We start from the raw sequence: 7,788 nt of genomic DNA, 5'->3' as shown, positions 1-7,788 counted from the left end.
ATCAGAGTTTTTCAGTATTTTGATTGGTCAGGCCTGCGTCATGTTCTCACCCCAAAGGCTAGGTATTGACTTCAATCCACCTGAAACTCATGAGTTAAAAATTGAGGACTTTCTATGCTGTACAAAGATATTTTCATTACATTATCTTATGTGATTATATAATAACCCTATGAGAAAAGGTGGACAAAAGTTAGGAGTGGTAGCTTGGAAAACTAGAAAGTCTTAGAGGCTAACAGGCATCAGCATATTTATGACTCTTCTGAATCTTTTACTTCTGTGCCTTCTATTAAAGCTATGTAACTTATTATAACCTCAATTACATATCTGTAAACTGAACATGAAATGCATGATTGTCACAGGCACTAAGCTAGATATAGAAAGAAAAATAGGGCATTGTATATTGCTGTAATAATTCTGTGTAATAAACAAACTCCAATTTCTGTGGCTTACAACAAGTTTATTTCTTAACCCAATGGGTTGGCTGTGATTCTGCTCTGATAGAATGGACTTGGCTCTTGGCTATATGTCTGTTCACATCTGCTCAACATGTTTTCTCATTCTGTGGTGAATAAGCTACCCAGGGTATGTTCTTATGGCAGATGGCAGAAGCACAGGAGGATAAGGCAAACCACATTAACACACTTAGTGGCCTTACTCACATTGTATCTGCTGACATCCCATAGGCCAAATGAAGTCACATGACCAAGCCCATTTCTGGGTTAGGAAAGACGCTCTGCCTACTCTGGTGACAGACGTGGAAGTCCCTTGGAAAGGGTGTGAATGTATAATTTCACCATAGAGAAGGGATGATGAATGCAGAACAATAGCCCAATTTACCATAAAACCATAGTTGACTACACAATTATAAGATTTATCATTTGGAAAACCTCTTTAGGATTTAGGGTAGGGAATTTATAATTAGAGAAAGTGTCTGATAACTGGCATAACCCTTTCATTGCCAACTGGACTCTCTCTCTGTTGCGATTACCAGGCTTCCAGCAGTATCTTGGCTACTGGCTTCTGATTCTTGACTCGACTAGTACCTTACTTCCAGTATTTATCTCCTGGCTGTATAGCACATATCTCCTGAACCTAGATCCTCTACTATCTCTGTTTCTTTAGCTCTCAGTAAAGTCAAGTAATTGTCTCTGTAATCACTTCTGCAGCCCAACGCAATACCTGTCACATAGGAGGTGGTCAATTAATAAACATTGACTCAATAAATGGAGAATGGCTACTATGGCAAAGACAACTTGTGACCTACCCAAAATCTCCTCTTCCATCCCTCATGATGAATAGTAAACAAACAAATTGAGGTGGGGGTGGAGGAGGGTTGGAGAAGAGCAATAAAGAGTTAAAATTAAAATTACATTTTCTATGCTCACATGTGGCTAAAAATGGTCAATGAAATGTAAGTGGATAGTCTTAGGAAGGGCTTCTAAATTATTGTTTTAAAGGGTCAATCCCCTTTGCTCTTTCTCTTCTTCCTTTCTGGAATACGGACTTGATGGTTGGAGTTCTAGCAGTCATTTTTAAGTTTGAACACACCCTAAAGATGGTAGTCAAGAGCTCAAGAGCTGGAAAAAGTCTAGGTCTCTGATGACTTATGATTCTGGGAGTGTTAATATCTGAACTTCTTTTGTGTGAGATGAAAATGAACTCTTGGGCCAGTGCAGTGGCTTGCACCCATAATCCCAGAATTTTGGGAATCTGAGACAGGAGGATTGCCTAAGCCCATGAGTTTTAGACCAGCCTGAACAACGTAGGAAGACTTGTTTATAAAACAAAACAAACCCAAAAAACTCTTAATTTGTTTAAGCTACTGTTTGTGAGACAATGTTTATCGTATAGCCGGAAACAGTAGTGTCATAGGTTCCTTATAGATGTTAATTGGATCTCATTTTGAAAGTAAAGATATAACTGGATTCTTATTGTAAGAACAGCAGAAACAAAAACAGAGTCATATTGAGGGAAGATAACTTGCTTGTCCATAGAGAACAAGAAGTTTTGATACTCAAGGTCACATCAGTACTTAAAAAAAAATTCTTTCTCTCCCATGATTTGTGGTGTGGTCCCCATAGGCAAGGTACTGGACTGAAAACTTTATAGACATTGTCTCAGTTAAATCTCAAAAAAGTTCCTTCAGACACTTGGCAGCATTTCTGTATTATTCAATACAATATTCACTACAAAACAAAGGCAACTAATTCATTTCCTAAAGGCCATTCAGCCAGATCCAAACATGACTTGTTTTATTGCTAAATCCTATTGATCATTTTTAACCCTATGTGCTGTTATATATTTTAAAATGAATTAGTATTGTTTGAAAAGTGAACAAACTAAAAATAAGGTATTAATGAAAATCTATGGTGGAGAGCATATTCCTTGAATAAGAGTGATTGGTCACCAAGGAAAATGGGTATAGTTTAAATCCCATGCACATGAGGCGTCAAGCCAAATTAGACATTGATCATATCCTATTCACTGCAAACATACAGAAAATAGGTTACATTGGTTTCTTGCCAATTCTTCACCTTTTCTTCACTTTTTAGAAGGACCTAATATACAATTAGTTATTTTCGTTTTGAGTCAATAGGAATTTTTCTAAGATTTAAGACCATTAAAGAAAGAAGGAAGGATGGTAGGGAAGGAAGAAGGGAAGGGAAGGGAAGGGAAGGGAAGGGAAGGGAAGGGAAGGGAAAGGAAGGGAAGAGGAAGGGAAGGGAAGGCCAGGGAAAGGAGGAAGAAGGAAGGAAGGAAGGAAGGAAGAAGGAAGGAAGGGAGGGAGGAGGGAGGGAGGAGGGAGGGAGGGAGGGAGGGAGGAAGGAAGAAGGGAGAGAAAAAAGAAGAAGAGTGAGAAAGAGGGAAAGAAGAAGAAAGAGAAAGAAGGAAGGAGAAGGAAAGAAGGAGGAAGGAAGGAAGGAAAGAAAGAAAGAAAGAAGGAAGGAAGGAAGGAAAGGAGGGAGAAAGAGAGAAAGAAAAGAAAGAAAAAGAAAGAGAGAAAGAAAGAAAGAAAGAAAGAAAGAAAGAGGAAAGAAAGAAAGAAAGAAAAGAAAGAAAAAGAAAGAAAAGAAAAGAAAAGAAAAGAGAAGAGGAAACACAGGAGAAAGAGAAAGGAAAGGACAGAGAGAGGAAGGGAGGAAGCCATATTCTCCTCATCTCCAAAGGTGCATTAGCAACATCTCTGACCCACTTTAAGACAGAGCATGAGCAACATGTATTGAGTTGCACATTGTCTTTGAATATATAATGTACACATTTCCAAGTAAACTGTGATGGGGGTAGAAAGAATTGTTACCACCTCACAAAGTTCAGAAGTGCATTGTGTGATTAATCAATAAATGCTTGTTCACTTTCTTTTATGTGTAAATATTATCCTGGGTGGTGAAAGGCAGGGAAGATGAAGGTATATGAGATACAGATGATTTCCTCAAAGCTTGCACAGTCTACGAAGGAACAAAATACCTGGATACAAATAACCAAAATAACTACTGTTGTGCATCTCTCTACAGGAAATCAATTAGCAAATATTTCTCGAATGTTGACTATGTGCCAGGCACTGTCCTAAATGCTTAGAGTATGCCAGTGAACAAAAAAGGCGAAAAATTATTGTCCTAGTGATGTTTATATTTTAGAAAATGACATTGGACTATGAGTTTCTAAGGAGAAAGCATGTAGCAGAATCATTCCATTTACTCCTCAAAATGCCCTCTCTCTTGCAATCAGTTACCAGCATGTGACTAGTCCAGGCCAAAGAAATGTGAGCAAAAATAATATGTGTCACTTCTTAGTTGAAGCAGTAAAGAATTAAGGCATGAATGTATTATTTTTTATTCTCCTTCTAGCTCAACAAAGCTAGAAAAGCACAGTTTAGGTACAAACACATTCAAACCAAATACAGCATGTTCTCACTTATAAGCGGGAGCTAAATGATGAGAACACATGGGCACATAGAAGGGAACACCACATGCTGAGGTCTATTGGAGAGAGAAGGGTTGGGAAGAGGGAAAGGATCAGGTAAAGTTAAAGTTTAAGACTTAATTTGAGTCTCTGGGGGACTACATGGAGCAGAGGCCGACATCATTCCATATGGAGCTGAATATGTAACATGAGAAAGAAGAAGCTTCTTTGTTACGATAAACCACTGAGAATTTTTGGCCTCTTTGCTACCACAGTATAACACAGCCTACGCTGATTGACAAATAAATACATTTCTTATCAGTTTGGTAGCTACCACTCTTAGAAGGTGGGTTGTCTACAGAAGACACTCAAAAATAACTGAGATAAATATAATTGCCCAGTACAAAGTTTTATGAAGGTCCAAAGGAAGGGAAAAGCACTTCTGATTTGCAGTCTCAGTAAGGACTTCATGAGAACGATGGAATTTAAGCAGGGGGAAAGTATGACATTATGATGAGTACTATAGTCGTTGGCCTTAAACTGACCTGGGTTTGATTCCCAGATCTATTGCCCACCTTGGAAAAGCACTTAGTTTCTCTGAGCCTCAGTTTCTTCATCTTTATTTTAGGAATAATGCCTCCTACTTCAAAGTACGTAGTGAGGATTAAAAGTGTTTATACAATGCTAATCATGGTAAGAATACATATACATTTGAAGGCATATGTAGGCAGTGATGATGGTAGGTGTTTACACATAAGAGTAGGAAAGTGCCAGGCTTGGAAGGATATACCTGTAGATGCAACCACTTGGGAGGCTAGGGTGGGAAGATCTCTTAAGCCTGAGAGGTCAAAAGGTGCAGTGAGCCGTAATCACGCCACTGCACTCCAGCCTGGGTGACAGAGGGAGACTCTGTGTTGAAAACAAAAGTGGGGGGTGGGGTAGGAAAGCTTAGTGCTTACCTGGAAAACAGGTATACTCATTTTAACTACATCATGTAGCCTAAAACTCAATAATTACACTTAGCATTTATACAGTTTTATATAGTTCCAAAGCACCTCAGCATGCATTCATCTCCTCTTCAGATGAACTCTCTAGAGAATTCTTTATGACTGCTAGCATTTAACAGATGTACATACTGAGGTTGAGAAACATGCAAATAATCACACAAGGAAATTAATGGCAGTGCTGAGGCTCAACCCTCTATTTGCTGATAAAACACTTGGTGTTTTTTTTTTTCTCCCTAAGTACTTTACATGAGAAGCTCAGTACAAACCACAGAAACTTTTTGCCAGGCACTCCTACTGTTTCATTGGTCAAGATTCACTTATGCAATATTGCCCATCTCTGTTGCGCCTCTGAAAGGTTCTCTCTCAGCCAACATGACCCTCAAATTTCAGAAAGCCTACTAAGTGAACTTAGAAAAAGAAACAAATGTCTGTGACCTTGTTCTCTTTCTTGCAATTGCTTTTCTTTGTAATTCTTATATACATTTTCCCAAATCAGTCTGTGACCTGGAAGTAAGGGCAGCTGTTTAAGCAGGTTGCTTAGATAACAGCAATGGCGAGGTGGACAGCTTACTGCCATTGTGAGGTGGAATCCTAACCACAACACTTCATCCCAGATCCCAGTGACTTGAAACTCCGAAATACCAATAAACACATAATTACAGTGACTCTTTCATAAGTCTGGGTTATGCTAACAGGTCACATATCAGTTTGTAAGCAACTGCACTTGTTGACTGTTCTTATACAAAAGAAACAACTTGTACCGATGTGAGCTGGAGGTTCAGAAGATCTCTTTGATTCTCTCAATTAGAGCAATTTAAGATTCACCTGCCAGGTTATTACAGTTTCAGGAGTGCTGAGAAGTCTTCCTGAGGTGGATTTTGTGGACAAACCAGGACCAAATAAATATGATTTTTGTAAATAAGAAAAGTGTCAGAGGTGACATCCAAAGCAGGCATCAAATATTGAGTCTGAACTTGCATAGTTTTATCCGACTTTAGAATTGGAAGGCACTTCATTTCCATTTCTCTCTTCCTGCTCCTGTGACACAATTTGCTTATTCAAAATTAATAACCTTGCCACCTTTAGTAGGTCCTTTCTCTTTTCTGAGAATTCCTTCCACTTCTCATATGGCTGAATATCTGGCTCAGAGACATAATTGTCTGGCCAATGGCCTATCAGTCTATCTCTTCCAATAATTTCAAATAAGATATGAGAGACTTGGACACTGGGGAACTGAGTCATATTTGTAGTAAATCACCTATTTAAGGGATAGTGAATAATTATTTTTACACTGGAACTGCCTTATTCCTCAGATGTGGCTGTTGACCTTTTCCTTGGATTGTGAAACACTATTATCCTTCCAAATGTTTTCTTCATTTATATAAAATAGTTTGATACAGCTTTTCCTTTTTTCAACCACAGCAGTTTTAAACCACCACCAACTCCAGCGACACAGGATAAAAGCTTCTGTCCCTTCTCAGTGACCTTCCCTCCCCTTCTCAAATTGCCTATGAAATGAAACCAAATATAAAGCCTAATTATTTCACTTCTAAAATCCATTCTCCATTCCACACATTCCTATAGCTCGTATCTTTGTGTAAACTTTGATTCCTCTTTACTAGTTTTCTCATCTTGCCTCCTTCTAATTAATTCTCTGCCATTAAAGAGGAATCTTTTTTGTTTTTTTTTTTTTTGAGACAGAGTTTTGCTCTTGTTGCCATTGTAGTGCAATGGCACAATCTTAGCTCACCGCAACCTCTGCCTCCCGGGTTCAAGCTAGTCACCTGCCTTAGCCTCCCTAGTAGCTGGGATTACAGTCATGCGCCACCATGCCCAGCTAATTTTGTATTTTTGGTAGAGACAGGGTTTCTCCATGTTGGTCAGGCTGGTCTCGAACTCCTGACGTCAGGTGATCCACCCGCCTTGGCATCCCAAAGTGCTGGGATCACAGGCATTAGCCACCGTGCCAGGCTGGAATAAATTTTTATAGAAGGAAAACCTAAGCTAGCATAATCAAGCCTCCCATTTGGCCAGCACCTTTACATTCTCTACCTATTTAATACATGCTAAGAATTACAGGCTGTTTTGTGTTTTTCTACATACTCATGTTTTCAGGTGAAAAGAACTAAGAGTCAGAGATACTAGGAAACCTTTTCATGATCACAAAGTTGGCAAATGCTGAAGCCAAGCTTCAGAACCAGGCAGGCAGACTCAAGGGCACATGCTGTCAATCATTATGCTAATTTGTCCCCCAGTTAGATGTAAGCTTAAGCATATTTCACAGGCTTACACATCTAGAGAGGACAGATATAGGATATGAATCCAGGATATGGCCCATTCCCATTATATGATATTCTGTTAGTTACCCTCTTATAATTCCCTTGCTTAAAAATTCCTTTGGTAACATGTATCCTTTTACTGACCAAGACCTTTTATGTACAATTTAGCTCTAACTAAACTTCTAAACTTTATGTCACAACATCTTCATCATTTTGCCCTGTATACATTCATCCCATCTAAACATTTTCTTTTGTGATTTCCCTCCTTCACGTTTCAGGCCAGTAAACTCCTACTCATCACAGACCGGGTTGAATATTTGCAAATAGCATGCAAGTGATCCATGAAACTCAAGTTATTTGCCTATTATTAGGCTAAATTTCTCATGGCTACTCCAAAAACATCTAGTAAAAGGAGCTGTGTGATGGTGTAGGAGTCGTAAGGGAAGGATATGAACAATGTAAATTATTATTAACTCTCGGGGATTCAGAAGGAACTCACGTAAATGAGGATCCTGAGTCTTAACTTTAGATTTTGTCTCTGACATCATTCTTAAGCCTCTCTAAGTTTGGAAATGGTTTCTGTTCTTCTTAATTATATCAAA

This window comes from Rhinopithecus bieti, unplaced genomic scaffold, assembly GCF_001698545.2.
Source record: "Rhinopithecus bieti isolate Rb0 unplaced genomic scaffold, ASM169854v2 scaffold_7605, whole genome shotgun sequence".
NCBI lineage: Eukaryota > Metazoa > Chordata > Mammalia > Primates > Cercopithecidae > Rhinopithecus > Rhinopithecus bieti.
This window is presented reverse-complemented; position numbering follows the sequence as displayed.